The sequence below is a fragment of the Oreochromis niloticus genome, linkage group LG4, assembly GCF_001858045.2.
Source record: "Oreochromis niloticus isolate F11D_XX linkage group LG4, O_niloticus_UMD_NMBU, whole genome shotgun sequence".
In the NCBI taxonomy this organism is placed as follows: domain Eukaryota; kingdom Metazoa; phylum Chordata; class Actinopteri; order Cichliformes; family Cichlidae; genus Oreochromis; species Oreochromis niloticus.
The window spans coordinates 15345548-15360560 of record NC_031969.2 but is presented as its reverse complement, the minus strand read 5'-3'; the positions used below and the strand labels follow the sequence as shown (position 1 = coordinate 15360560).

At 36.7% G+C, this 15013-nt stretch overlaps 3 protein-coding genes, 2 long non-coding RNA genes and 1 gene segment (V, D, J or C); 1 reads left to right on the top strand and 5 right to left on the bottom strand.

Annotated features, from left to right (window-relative positions):
- LOC100709195 (uncharacterized) overlaps positions 1-15013 on the bottom strand; it is a 1346887-nt gene that overhangs the window by 540626 nt on the left and 791248 nt on the right. The window lies entirely within an intron of this gene.
- Positions 1-15013, top strand: part of LOC112846698 (uncharacterized) — a 961229-nt gene that overhangs the window by 321722 nt on the left and 624494 nt on the right. The gene's annotated exons all lie outside the window — the stretch shown is intronic.
- LOC102076453 (Ig heavy chain Mem5) overlaps positions 1-15013 on the bottom strand; it is a 900359-nt gene that overhangs the window by 293484 nt on the left and 591862 nt on the right. The gene's annotated exons all lie outside the window — the stretch shown is intronic.
- Positions 1-15013, bottom strand: part of LOC106096470 (immunoglobulin mu heavy chain) — a 1110954-nt gene that overhangs the window by 512094 nt on the left and 583847 nt on the right. The gene's annotated exons all lie outside the window — the stretch shown is intronic.
- Positions 1-15013, bottom strand: part of LOC112846679 (Ig heavy chain V region 914-like) — a 33493-nt gene that overhangs the window by 7256 nt on the left and 11224 nt on the right.
- On the bottom strand, positions 1678-2063 carry LOC112846696 (uncharacterized). The gene is made up of 2 exons (XR_003219814.1): positions 1922-2063; positions 1678-1840 (listed from the first exon to the last, which is right to left on the bottom strand). It is a non-coding gene; the product is annotated as an uncharacterized LOC112846696 (long non-coding RNA).

Sequence of the window (15013 nt, the reverse complement as noted above, 5' to 3'; positions counted from 1 at the left end):
TGCTCCACAATATGAGGTAAAGGCAACAGGTTACATTTTCTACCCCATGTAGCTGAAAGGGTTTTTCACTAAAGACTACAATACCCAGAAGAGAAGAATTTAAGAGATCTTTACTAAAAATGTGATGATAGATGTCTACATGAACTTATTTATTTTTAATGATAAGAGAGTAGCTCTGGCACGGGGAGATATTTATCAAATATACATATTTATTCATACAACAATACACACCTTTGTCCTTTCTTGTAGTTAAATAAACATAAGAACTAATCATATCAAGGTTTGTGACAAATCACATGACACATTGTCTTTCTCCAAACTCTTCCTGAGTATTTGTGCAGGTTTGTGTGGCCCACAGACTCACACAGTAATAAACATTTGTGTCCTCAGGCTGTAGATTCTGTCCTGTTATTGTCACTCATCAACAGCTGAATCACACATGAAGCTGCAAACACTGCTGATCTACAGTAATTGTTTCCTAAAGGGACAGACCGAACACCAGCTGCCCTCTAGTGTCCTGATACAATCTGCAACATTAGTTTTGAGTTGAAATTCTAAACCATTTCTTTTATTTATGTTTAATTTTCTATTGATATTTGTTTCGCTGTCTGTGTGACAGAAATCAGCATTGTATCCATCACTCATTAAATTACTTTGTGTTTCTAATGTTTTTGATTGAGTGAACCCAGTAAAATAGGATGCAGCTTCAGTATCAGAACTGCAGACAACACTTTTGGTCTTAAAGCTGAACAGATGTGAACTGCTTTGTCCCCTCACTGGTCCACTGTCACACACTTTACTTAAATTGTTATGAAGTGTAGTGTAGTGGTTTACACATACATCTAAAAGTCTTGTGCCCAAGAAGAGATGCAAATTACCTGGAGGTTACAATCATTATTCACATTTGCAAAGGTTTTTGGTTGAGTATGCTATGATCTTGACCTGCAGATTTTGTCAGTGTCTCTGCTGGAGCTGAACGTGCTCTTTAAGTGAGCAACGATAATCTGTCCCATTATCAACAAAGTCAAAATACTAATTATATTTATTCAACACTTTGGTCAACTTTATGCCCATGTAATGAAATGAATACCATACTATAGTGTATTTTTTATTTATATTTTGTATTACTATTATTATTATTGTTGTTGTTGTTGTGTTTGTGTTTGTATATGGAGTGTTTCCAACTTCCACTGTTGTCAATTTTGGTACACAATGTCTTATTGTATTTGCACCGTGGACCAAGAGCTCCACAATTTAGTTTCTTTGTAAACTTGTCTGAGATAAAAATAGACTTTGTTTTGACTTAGCCTTTAAATGTCTGCTACTTCAGTCTTCCAGGTAAACTCACGCATAAAGCTGCAGCTATCAGTGATCCATCTGTTTTCTAAAGGAAGACGTGAGACATTATGAGAGCTGCAATATGTGTTTTCATTCCAAATTCTATCCATATTGTCCTATAAAAAATGAGTATTTCTTATTTCTTCTGACACATGGAGGATTTTGTACAGCTGCTGAAATGGCTCCAGTCACTGTGGCTCTCGAGCACAATAATAAACAGCAGAATCTTCAGTCTTCAGACTGTTCATCTGCAGATACAGCTGCTGTCTGCTGTTGTCTCTGGAGACGGTAAAGCGGCCTCTGACTGACTGAGAGTAGAAGCTGCCACTACTGTCAGTATAAATGAAAGCAATCCACTCCAGTCCTTTTCCAGCAGCCTGTCTGATCCAGCCCATATGGTAGCTGCTGAACGTGAATCCAGAGCCTGTACAGGTCAGCCTGTGTGAATCTCCAGGACTTTTAACTGCTGGTTCCGACTCTGTTAGAGTCTGACCATCAACACCTGTCAATAGAAATAAAGAGAGAGAATTTAAACAGAATATACATTACTGCAAAGATTTTTTTTTTTTGGTAAAAGCTTTACCTGCACAGCAGACAGTCAAAAGTATCAGCGCTGTCTTACAATCCATCTTGAGTAACTGTCTGTCCACTATTCCCTGCATGCTTTGAGCAGTCTGATAAGTGGAGGCAGAAGAAAAGATATTTGCATCAGCTCCTCCTCAACAAGAAGACAGAAAAGTTGAATAAATAAAGAGTTTTTACTCAAAGACACTGTACTTCACTCAAGAATATATATATTACGTTTTATTCATTTAAAATTATAATTAACAGCAAGGAAGAACAATGCTTTTAAAAACCACAAGCTCCTCTAGATTGTTTTATGGCTGTTTAAATCTGAGCTACAGTTTAATTTACACACTAAGCTGGAGTCATCACTGATCATACTGTTTTCCCTTCATTTTTTTTTATACATCAAAAAGTGATTCCAAAAAATAATATTAAAAATGACAAGTTTTGAATTTTTGTGATTTTTGTGGTTGTCTGTTAACTTTATCTTTGTCTTTATTGCTAATGATCTGTCTCAGGATCAGCGTTTGCATTTTCTTAAGAAAAAAAAAAGAAAAACAATATAACTAACATAAATTTTAAAGTATTTTGTGTAGTTGTTAAAATTGGCTCTTGTCACTGTCAGTGTGGATGAATCAGCCTGTTCATACAACTTCTGTCTGCTGTTGTCTCTGGACAACCAGCCTTGAATTGACTGAGAATAACAGACTAGCAATGTTGTAACTTCTCACAACCTGCTCCTGCCCTTTTGGTAAGCTGGTAGTTTTTCTTACACAAAATATAAGTAAAATTCTTCCCTTTCCAAGTAGAGACTAAAACTATGAATGATATTAGAGAAGTATTTTCTTCTCTGCCTTCCATTATGTTGTCAGATAAATTGGAAAGAATTTGGAAGTCACTGTTAATGTGTGTTAAACTTGGACAGTTGAGATGCATTTTAAAGTTGGATTCAATTTTCAAGACATGATATGGCATATTCATTGAAATGAGGACTACACTGTATGCATTACAGACAAAGCCAAATGCTCTGTGTCATTGTGATAAATAGAGGAAGTATTTTTTGAATGACTCCTCTAGTATTTAACTCACTGTGTACACTCTGGCACAGTAATACACTGCTGTGTCCTCGGTCTTCAGATTGTTCATCTGTAGATAGACTTTACTGCTGGAGTCATCTCTGGAAATGGTGAATCTACCCTGGACTGACTGGGAGTAATGGATAGGAGTGCTAGCTTTGTGTATAAATGCGATCCACTCCAGCCCTTTTCCTGGAGCCTGTCAGATCCAGCTCCACACTGAGCTTCCAAAGTTAAATCCAGATGTTGTACACATGAGTCTGTGCAACTCTCCAGGTCTTTTGACAGCTGGTTCAGACTCTGTTATGGTCCTACCTTTAACACAACTTGAAACAAAGAGAGAAACTAACAGGAGTGTTAGCTTTCTGTAAGCCATACTGACAGTGTGTTGGGTATGTTTACAACTCTGCAGAACTCCTTTAAATATGATCATGTAATGAGATTCTCACTACATCACTGACACTGTGTTTACATTAAGCTCCTCCTATCACATTCAAATTCTGTTTCTAAAATCAAATTTGAAGTTGTGAATTCAGATTAACAATAAAAATAAAATAATTCTCTTCCAATAAGAGATTTTGTTAAAATTGGAAGAGAATTATTTGAAATCGTTTGATAATTTGAAATTAGTTATTTATCCATAATTATTATGCCAGTAGTGACTGGTTCTCCATTATTAAAACAAACAAAGAAAAACACTGGTAAAACCTTATGAAAAAAAATCCCTGACTTTCCTGATAATGTTAGGCTCATTTACAAGCTTCAAATTGTCTCCAAAGGTTTTGGTAAAGTTTGTGCCTGAACAGTTGATTGCCTTTTTTTTTTTTTTCTTTTTAAACTTAAGTGAACTCTTTGTAAGGTTCCAGTCAGGTTTAAGAGCAAACTATGGCTCAGACACTGGTCTCCACAGATTTTCTGGTGGTCATTGATATTTATTATTATTATTATTAAGACTGATAGTGAAGGTGAGAATAGTAGGATGTTCTACAGATGCTTAAAGAACTTCAGTTACTGTGAGTGTTAACAGCAGAACTGTCAGGAGTTCGCTGTGTGGAGGTGAGGAAGAGCGGACCCAAATGCAGGACTCTCGGATTAGTGTGGAATGAAGACGGTGTTTATTGTACAGAATGGATGAACAGAACATGAGACAGACGACTGGCTGACTGACTGATTGAAAGACTGACTGAACTGGAACACACATGCGGGATAGACAACGTTAATGGCAAGACAATGACCAGGATGAAACTGAGGACTAAAATACACCGGCTGAATAATGACTGATTAGAGACTGGTCAGGGAACAGCTGAACATAATTGAACTAACACACAGGGAAAGGCTGGCACAAAGAACAGGGAGTGAAAACAGAATAACCCGGCATGAAACAAACTGAAAACACTGGGTCAACGACCCAGGAACCCTGACAAGAATCTTCAGTTTTCAGCCTGTTCATCTGCTGAAATAAAGACAGCTATAAATTTTAAATGAGAAAACTCAAATTTGCATTGTTGTAATAAGAAATAGAGGAAGTGTTTTTTGTTTTGTATGTATCCTTAACTCACTGTGTATATTTTGGCAAGTAATACACTGCTGTGTCCTCAGTCTTCAGGTTGTTCATCTGTAGATAGACTTTACTGCTGGAGTCATCTCTGAAGATGGTGAATCTACCCTGGACTGACTGTGTGTGTGTGCGATCCACTCAGGAGCCTGCCTGATCCAGTTCCATACGTCACTTCTAAAGCTAAATCCAGATGTTGTGCAGGTCAGTCTGTGGGACTCTCAGGGTCTTTTAACAACTGGCTCAGACTCTGTTATGGTCCCATCTTCAGCAACATGGAAAACAAAGAGAATAAACAACAGGAGTGTTTGCTTTGTGTAACTCGTAATAAGAGAGTGCCTGGTATGTTTTCAAATCCATGAATTCCCCTTTAAATAAGATATAAACTGGATTTAAACTGGATTCCTCTGAGAATGTGTTCCCAGTTTGCTGCTCCTACATACATTTATTAAACTGAAACTCAAAAGTACAGCAGAGAGAACACCTGCGACAGAAATGTATGTAAATACATACATTTACATGTATTTAAAAGTATGTAAATATGTAAATATATACTGTTAAAGAATGTCTTTAGAAATTTTTTCCAATGAAATTTGACCAATTTGTTTAAACTTTAACTATTTCTAACTAATCCTGACCAACTAGGGGCTGACTAGTTAGTAAGCCAGTTAGTTCTTTTTTCATACCTTTGCGCTACTGAAAGTTAAAACTTCATGACACCAAAAGTCAAGAATGCTTCAGTATTCAAATTGTGTTTTCAGACTTGGTCAGAAATACCGAGAATAACTGCACCACAGAAAATAATATCCCAGGAAATGAAACAGGTGTGACTGAGTGCAAAAATATAACAAAAAAAAAATGCATATGGTTCTGGCTCATTTTCAAAAATAAATTGATATGAAACTGCTCTGCCTTTTTCTTTCAAGCTTATGATTTTATGTTAAAAATGCTAACTGACTTATTATTGCAAGATTGTTTAATACTCTAATTTGCTTTTTGGATTTTGCAGAAGTGAAACTGTTAAATGTGTTAATCTCACTTTTCTCCACTGCACCTGCAAAAACAGCTGCTATCTGCTGTCAACTCTGGAGGTGGAGCTGTTGAAGTGAGTGACTGCTACTGAGAGTAATATTTGCTGATAATAACATTAGTAATCAGCAGCAGCTGTTTCAAAATGAATCTAGAATATGGCGGTGCTCTGGAAGTTTTGTACAGAGGAATAGCAGCAGGTTTTTCTTCCAGTGTTTGACCTGGAGGTAAAAAGTTCTGGTTGACACATGTTAAGTCAAATTTCTGCAGAAAACACATCACTCACCAATTTTGAACCCTGATTAATCTTCCCAGTCCAATCCACAGTTTGCCCTGACCTCTTTGGTGAAGCCCCGTTTAAGTTTCTAAGTGCATCTTCAGGCCTTGATGTGCCCATCCCCTTCTCCCTCTCCTCTCAAGTTCAGTATTAAGAATCAGCATTAGCTCAAAAACTATTCAAGTTATTTTATTATGTGATTTTTATTTGATACATTTGTCGTGGTAAATAATTTTAATAAATAATTTGATAAAAAAATAATTTGGAAAAAAATAACTTTGTAAAATTGTACCAAATTGTGAATATTCTGAAACCCTGTATATTATTATAATATTACTGACCTTTAACACAACTTGCAGACTAGCAACTCTGCAGACCCAACAAACATTATTTTTAGAAATATCCTCATTGCATTAAAATTAAGATGTAAAAAAAATTAACTAGAATTATGCAAAGATGCCCAAGCAGCTTCAGTCACTGTGGCTCAAGCACAGTAATGATCCGGTAGTCATTAAATGTGAATCCAGAGGCTGTACAAATCAGTCTGTGGGATTCTTCAGGCCTTTTAACCGCTTGTTCAGAATTAGTGAGAGTCCAACCATCAACACATATCAGACAAATTAAGAAAAAGAAAAAGAAAACAAAGAAAAGGGAAATAACACAGTTACAAAGTAAGTTTTATTTTTATTTAAGACAAAACGTGATGGGTTAGAAATGTAATTCCTTTCTGAGTAAGAACTTTTGTTCTTTATATCTATTAGAATAACTTCATTGTTGTTTTGACTGTGTTGCTGTAGGGAAAATGCAGTGGGAATCTGTGGCAAGAGTTTGGCCTTGGATGATTGTGAGTCGATCTATTGGTAATGTCTTTGGGCTCAAATATGGGGATTTGCACCCTTCTTCCCTCAGTCAATCTGTACCGACAAGTGAAGGTGAGAGCTGCATTTCGGTGTCTTCATTCATCTTCCCTCAATATTTCTCCTGTTTAAGGGCACAAAAAACCAACCAAATAGTTAAAACCTTCATCTGCCCAGCAGGGAGTGAAAAACAACAGTTCTGACATTAGAAAGTTACTTTATCAGTTTCGGAGTACTCTTAAAATTGGACATTATTTGTACTAGAAAGTGTTTGAACCCCCCCCGCCCCAAGTCTGCTTTGCTGCCTCTACCTGTGTCAGAGGGGGGTCAGAGTTTGATTGACCTTCGCAGCCCCATCACAGCGTTCCATCTTCAGACAGCACAATGGTATCTTTATCAAAAACAACAACCACCCTGGTTCAAGACTGCATCTATGCTGCTTCACAGAATAAAGGACCTTGCATATGACAAACACCTGTTTGTTATAGACTTAACTGTCATAGACCTTTTGCAGACCTCCGTCTGTTTTGACTGCTTGGAAGAGTCTCTCTGGACTTTTTAAGGAAAGAGACTGTTCCACCAGAGATCTGTCAAGTCGGTAACTTTTAAAAACTGTTTTTTTTTAAGTTACTGAAAAAATAAATAAATAAACTCAATTATCTTTTTCAGATATCACCAATAGTAATAGCATCAACTGTTGTTCACACTAACAGTTTTAATGACAATCTCTAACTTCTATTATGTTACAGGTCTCCACTGGAGGAGCTTTTTTAAGAAGCACAGGGATCTGACTGTATTGCCACTGTTCACACAACCTAAAGCCTGTTTTGTTTGTTTTACAGTATAATTAGATAAATACATATAGATCTATCTCTAGACAAAGGACATAATAGTCTCTTTCTGTCTTGACCTTTGACTTTGATCTCCAGAGATGTACAGGACAGTAGTTGAGAGTGAGTAAGAAAACACCCAAAGAACAGTTTCTCTTTGCTGCTGGAAACCAAATTCATTGCCCCCAAATGACAACCAACAGGAAGACACTCGATAATCTAGCTGTCCTAAAGGGTGAGCTTGACACTGGACGCCCTCTAGTGTTCCAAAGAGAATGACAACATTAGTTTTCACATCTTAACCACATGGCTATGTTTTTAAGTGATACCAAAACATTGATTTTAGGAACCAAATAGTTTCACAAGCTCTGACTTGTGTCATGTTTGTGAGCAAGGCTTAGCACTGAGAGAGTGTAATGAATCTAACCATGTGACAACAGAAAGCGACTCCAGCTCTTTTTCAGGCACCTGACCCCAACCGTCCAGGATTTACTTAATGTGACTCCATTGGCTGTTATCTTTGATTAGGATAAAATCATCATATTTCAGTCTTTTTTTAGGAGCCTGTCAGACTCAGAAAATCCAGAGTTGACTGAGGGAATACAGAAGCAGTACGGCTTAATCTGTGGCCTTTTACAGGTTCTGACTCAGGGTCTGACTCTCAATATGAAAATGACAGTCCTGATCTAGGCTGCAAAGAATAGCCAACACTCTCCATAGTATAAATATTTATTTGTTTACCATGAAGACGATTGTTTCTCTTTCTATTTAGTGTGTGTGGTTCAGCAGGAAGACTTTTCTTTACTCAAGTTTTTTAATAGAACTTCTTTTAGGCTAACCTTTACACAGTAATACAGAGATGTTAATTAAATATATTTAAATATGCTACAAGCATCTGAGAGTGTTTGATGGCCTGCTGCTGAATAGTGAGTATTTGTGCAGGTCTGTCAGTGGTTTGTATCACTTTGTGGTAACATCGTGCACAGTAATAAACAGCTGTGTCCTCAGGCTGCAGATTCTGTCCTGTTATTGTCACTGTTTGAGCAGAAGTGTCTCTGCTGATGCTGAACTTGTTCTTTAAAGCATCATTTTTGTTACTGCTCCCATCATATCATATGTGGAAAATCCATTCCATTAATTTTCCTTCACGCTGTCTAATCCAAGCTGCTGCATAGCTGCTATCAGTCAGAGAATAACCAGAGACCTGACAGGTGATGGTTAAAGGCTGTCCAGGCTGCACAACCAGTGCGTCTGGCTGAATGAGATCAATACTGTAGACACCTGTGGAAACAGAAATCAATATTACTTAAATGATCAATTTAAACTTTCTCATGTCTGTTGCCTTCAGTAGTGTTTTTTTTTTTTTTTTACTGTATATTTATTGAATTTTAAACTTTACACTGACACCAAAATTAAACAAGACAAAACCGCCTTCAGTAGTGTTAATAACCCAAAGGTTCTCACATGATGCAGCAGCCAGCAGCAGTGTCAGAGGTACAGAGAACATGGTTGATGATGAAGCTGAACTGAACTCTTCTGTCCTCTCACTGTTGCAGCCACAAACTTCACAGTTATGAGGAAGTGCATTATGTCCATTTGAATAAAGGGACTGTGCATTTGCACTTATTTCTTTTTGATGTGATGCTTTTTCTCTGCTTTTAAAGGGTTTTTTTTGTTTGCTATTGTTTTTTTTCACTTTTACTTCATACTTTTACTGGGTGGACTGCTTTTGCTGTGAAGCAGTTCACTCAGTACTCAGTGGTTAAATATTAAATGTCAGTCTAGTGGCTGACAACAGGTGACTGGAGTGTTTATGCAGTTCTGCCACTTTCTTTACTGGCTGTATTTGTGTCTCAAGCACAGAATTAAAAGTTAGAATTTCCTTCATCCAACCTTTTAACTTTGACGTACTTTGTGCTGCTTGATGTGTAAAGTGTGGAGGAAATGGCTTTAAGAAGAAAACTTTCATCCTCCCAATCCAGAGTGTCCTCTGGCTCATTTCATAAACCCATGTGTTTCATGGCACTGTCTCTGCAGGACGTTGGTTTTTTAATTTATTTTTAATCAGACTGGGCCAGTCGGATCTCATTCTAATTTCCTGTAAGCAAAAGCATTTTGAAAATTTTCCAAAGATTTAAATTATTAATTATTATTAATTATTGTGGACATTGACTAAAAAGGCTAAGCACAGAAATTTTTATTATGTCTCTTGCTGAAATGTGTCACAATAAATAAACAACTGCTTTATTAACTGTGAGTATAATGAGGTGGCCTTCTTGGTGCCACTGACTACTTCCAGTCAAGCATGACTTTACAGAGAATGATTAAAAATATTCTGTGAAATGTAACTTTATGAAACTTATCCAAAGACACCTATCATGCAAAACACATGCAACAATCAGGAGCACAGTGTAGGATTTTGTACAGCTGCTGAAACACTTTGAGTCACTGTGCTACTCGAGCACAATAATAAACAGCAGAATCTTCAGTCTTCAGACTGTTCATCTGCAGATACAGCTGCTGTCTGCTGTTGTCTCTGGAGATGGTAAAACGACCTTGGACTGACTGAGAGTAGAAAGTTCTACTGCCATCAGTGAAAATGTGAGCAATCCACTCCAGTCCTTTTCCAGGAGCCTGTCTGATCCAGCTCATACCGTAGCTGCTGAATGTGAATCCAGAGCCTGTACAGGTCAGTCTGTGGGATTCTCCTGGCCTTTTAACCACAGGTTCAGATTGTGTCAGAGTCTGACCATCAACACCTGTCAATAAGAATAAAATGAATGAAGAAAAAAATGAAATATTTAGAAAATAAAATGACATAAAAAGATGAAATTAGTTTTAGTGGAAAGTTTTACCTGCAAAGTAGATAGTTAAAAGTAGCAGTGCTGTCCTACAGTCCATTTTGTTTCACTTTGCAGACAATAGTGGACACAGGCATACTTACAGCAGACAGATAAGTAGGTGGAGGACGAGGAAGAAATCTCAATATTTGCATTGACTCCACCTCAAAAGTAGTAGAAAGCTGATATATCATCAAAGAGCTTTTAGTCACACAAATAAAAATTTCAGTTCTTTTAATTTTAAACCACAAAGGCATATTTACATAATTTACTGACTGCTAGTGAATAAATTTTGTCAGTTGTATCTTGTAGTCAGGAACCTTTTGCCCTACAGTGTTTACAGGTACATTTTTTTGTTTAATTTTAACCTCTAGCTCATTTTAAAGGAAAATGTCTCGTAATTTGATTGGATTTTCTACCCACTGTCCCTTAAAGATTTACTGATACATTTTATCAACCCATCTATACTATTTAAATTTATACATGTATTTTTAATTCATGGTGATTCATTGGTGATTATATATCTGTATATTTATAATACATACATGTGTCCTTTCTCATTTTGGTACACATTTTTTCTGACCAGTGGTAAGTGATGAATTATATATGATATTATATTTCTCCTTATTCCTGTTCATGTGACTGTTCAGTGTTTCTAATGTGTTGATCAGAGTGAATCCAGTGAAAGTTCCTCACAGGATACAGAAGCCATGAGCATTATGAGAAGTTGGTTGATGTTGAAGATGAACTGATGCCAGCTGTTCTGTTCCATCACTGATGCACAGTCACACACTTTACTTCAATTATTAGCCAGCGCTTGGTGCTAATTTGAAAAGATTTACATTTGATTAATTCAATTTAAATGTACAGTTTGTTTGTGTATTCATCGTAGATAGACTGGACTGACGATTGAGTAGATTTTAAATTTCCTTTCTCTATTATTCTCTTTCTTTCCTGGTAAAATAGTTTTAATGCTTGAGCAAATGTCAGGTAAACACTGTCTTCCACTCATGGTTGCTATTCGAACAAAGTCAGTGGAATAAAATAAACGCTGAATTTGATCTAAACAAGGACGTAAGAAGTGGTTTAAGAATTATTGACAGTACTTCTGCCTTTATTTCGTTGCAGTGTAGTAACAAATTCCACTACAGTGAATGTGGCACTAGACTGTGTGCACAATTATTAAACAAGCATTTGTTTGGTAAGGATTAATTGGTAAGGATTAATTTTATTCTTGAACAACTGCAATACTTTTGGTCAATCCAGTCATGGCCTTTACTGGCTAGCCTTGCAGTGACGCACTTCATTGCATATGATGTCTAATAATTAGCTTTTTTCATTTAGACTGATTAATACAAAATGTTGGAAGTCTTGACATCTCAAGTGTTGCAAAGGAACAAACTTCAGCAACTTCAGGACTTGCTGTGTGTGTATATTTTTAAATTATTTGTTTGTGTCTGTGTGTGTAGGTGTGTGCGTTTGTGTGTATAATTCCATGTCAATAATTCCATTCCACGTTTACTGAAAATGTAATCCTGCTGAAATCCTGTTCCTTAAAAATAAACATAATAATGTGTGTTGAAATTCATTTTTTTGTTTTTATTATGGTAAAATTTGTTACAGCTGGACAGGGAAATCCATTTATACAGCTGGAATGTTTGATGAGCTCTGTAATAATCCCCAAACATTTGAACAACTGAACAGTGGCTTCCCTCCACGATGGCATTGGAGGAGACAAGAGAGGAGAGAACAGCTTAAAGAAAGATAAAGACGGTTCTCGGACAAGTGCAACAGAAATGTCTTAGTTTTATCAGTATAAATAGTATTAGTATTAGAAATATCCTTATTATACTACAATTGCCATATGATAAATGAAGTATAGTGACCACTGTTGGATATTGTATGGCTGCTCAAAGAATTTCAGTCACTGTGGCTCTCGAGCACAGTAATAAACAGCAGAGTCTTCAGTCCTCAGTCTGTTCATCTGCAGATACAGCTGCTGTTTGCTGTTGTCTCTGGAGATGGTAAAATGGCCTTGAAATGACTGATAATAAAAGATGTTGCGACTGTCATAATGGCTTGTAAGCCACCCCAGTCGTTTTCCAGGAGCCTGTCTGAGGCCATATAGTAGCTGCTGAAGGTGAATCCAGATAAAAAAATCACACTGTGTTAATTGGTTACTCTTGTCAGCCACAAAAGAAGTCAAAAAGACACATAATACAATTCTAAAGTGTCAGAGTTTATCTGTCACACAAACATTACTTCAGTTATGAGCATGTTCCTGGTGTCTGTTTGGGAAAAGGAACTTTGATTTGCAGTTTCTTATGTAAACAGAATGGTGCACTTTTGTTCTTTACTACACATACACGTGTCTCTTTAATGCTTGTAAAGATGTGAATCTGTCTGGTCGTGGCTGCAGTGTGAGAATAACTATTCAACAAGATAAACTGCAACTGCAATCAAATTAATTGAACACAAATGATGTTGAAATCATGCACATGGATATTGTTTGCAGTTGTTGTTTGTAGTGAGCGTTCCACAAGGATTCACTTGGACTAAAATGTTGTTCCAGGTGCAAAGATAAAATTAATTATAATTGTTTTCTTAGAGGACTGAATGAGATGAACACAGGATGAACAACTACTTATCACCAGTCTTAGAGATAGTAGACTTTGAATAAGTGTAGGTGCTACTGGTGAGATATATTAGCAGATACATGTAGAAAGGTGTCATGTTGCTGCTGCTTAGACTCTGAAAGGTTTTTGTACAGATCTGCTGATGGTTTGTGTTACTGTGGCTGTTTGGCACAGTAATACCCAGCTGTGTCTTCAGGCTACAGATTTTGTCCTTTTAAAGTCATTGTGTTGTTGGAAGAATCTAATTCAAAACTGAACTTTGAACTCTGAACACAGTCCTGACTCATCCACTCCAGTCCTTTCCCTGCAAGCTGTCTGATCCAAGCTGTGTAGTAGCTATCCACAGAACAGAGACCTGACAGGTGATGGTCAGATGCTGACCTGGCTGCACTAAGACACAGACTGGCTGTGTCAACTATTCACACTTCACACATGTTGAAAAACAAAATGTTTTGTCATAAATTCTCAATTCATAATAAAAAGAACTGCTGAACATGACAGATTTAAACAGACTCACATTCAGCTGTCAAGAGCAGTAACACAGTTTGCTTGCGAACCTGATGTGCTGCGATCTCCACTCCACAGTCTGATGTCATGTCTTTATGAATAACAGGAACATTTAAAGCATCAGTGTAACTGTGAAAAAATTCTTGGAATATATGTATACAATATATTGATTTCAAAACTCCATCAGCTTATCTGCCCATATAATAGATTACACTTCATCACTGTTTTGTAGTACAATGACACTGATAGTTCTGTGCACTGCAGCTTATAAAAACACATGCAAATAGAGAAAACAAATGCAGATTAAGAATCCACTGTAATCAAATAAAGTTCCCACACATTGACAAGACGGAGAATTCAGCTATCGAGTACCAAAAACAGGAATATTTCAGCTGTGTCCATCTTTTATAATGACTGTAATACTTGCAATGTTTCCATAATCTCAAATATATTCTTCTTCTTCTTCTTCTTCTTCTTCTTCTTATTATTATTATTATTATTATTATTATTATGGACATGCCTATTTACCCCCCCCCCCCCAAAAAAAAAATCAATTTACAATGTATATTCATTGATTGTAAGAAATTGCTTAGTTCTTAAAAACATTATTGTTTTTCATTTCTTGGTAAATCTGCTCAAACACATTAAAAGTACATGCTCAGCATCATACATCATAAACAAAACCTCGTATGTACTTTTGCAAATAAATGTACATAGAATATGAGAAAGTTTTCATGACACCTGCATTTTTACATTTATTACTTGTGTGTGGTTGTGTGTTTGTGTGTTGCTGAGTATTTGTGCAGGTCTGTCAGTGGTTTGTATCACTGTGTGGTCACGTGCACAGTAATAAACAGCTGTGTCCTCAGGCTGCAGATTCTGTCCTGTTATTGTCACTGTTTGAGCAGAAGTGTCTCTGCTCACACTGAACTTGTTCTTTAAAGCATTATTGTTGCTACTGCTCCCATCATACCCCATGCAGTTAATCCAGTCCATTTGCTGCCTTTGCCTCTGTCTGACCCAACATGTTGCATAGCTGTTGTCAGTCAAAGAATAACCAGAGACCTGACAGACGATGGTCAAAGGCTGTCCAGGCTGCAAAACCCTTGAATCTGGTTGGATGAGATCAATACTGTACACACCTGTGGAGACAGAAATCAACATTATCACCATCATTTATATGAATATTCAGTGTTTCTAATGTGTTTATTAGATTATATCCAGCAAAAGCTTCTCACATGATCCAGCAGCCAGCAGCAGTATCAGAGTGAACATGATTGATGCTGAAACTGAAATGGTGTGAGCTCATTCGTCCTCTCAGTGAAACAGAATCACCAATCCCTTTTTGACCACTTTTTCATTTGCATATTTTTAAATAACTTATATTTACATATAATATTGTATTTTCTTTTTGACAAGACTGTATGGCAAAGTGTTTTTTATTTTAATGACATAGGCTGGGTTTATTGTAGTGTGACCATGTAGATGATTAGCATAATAA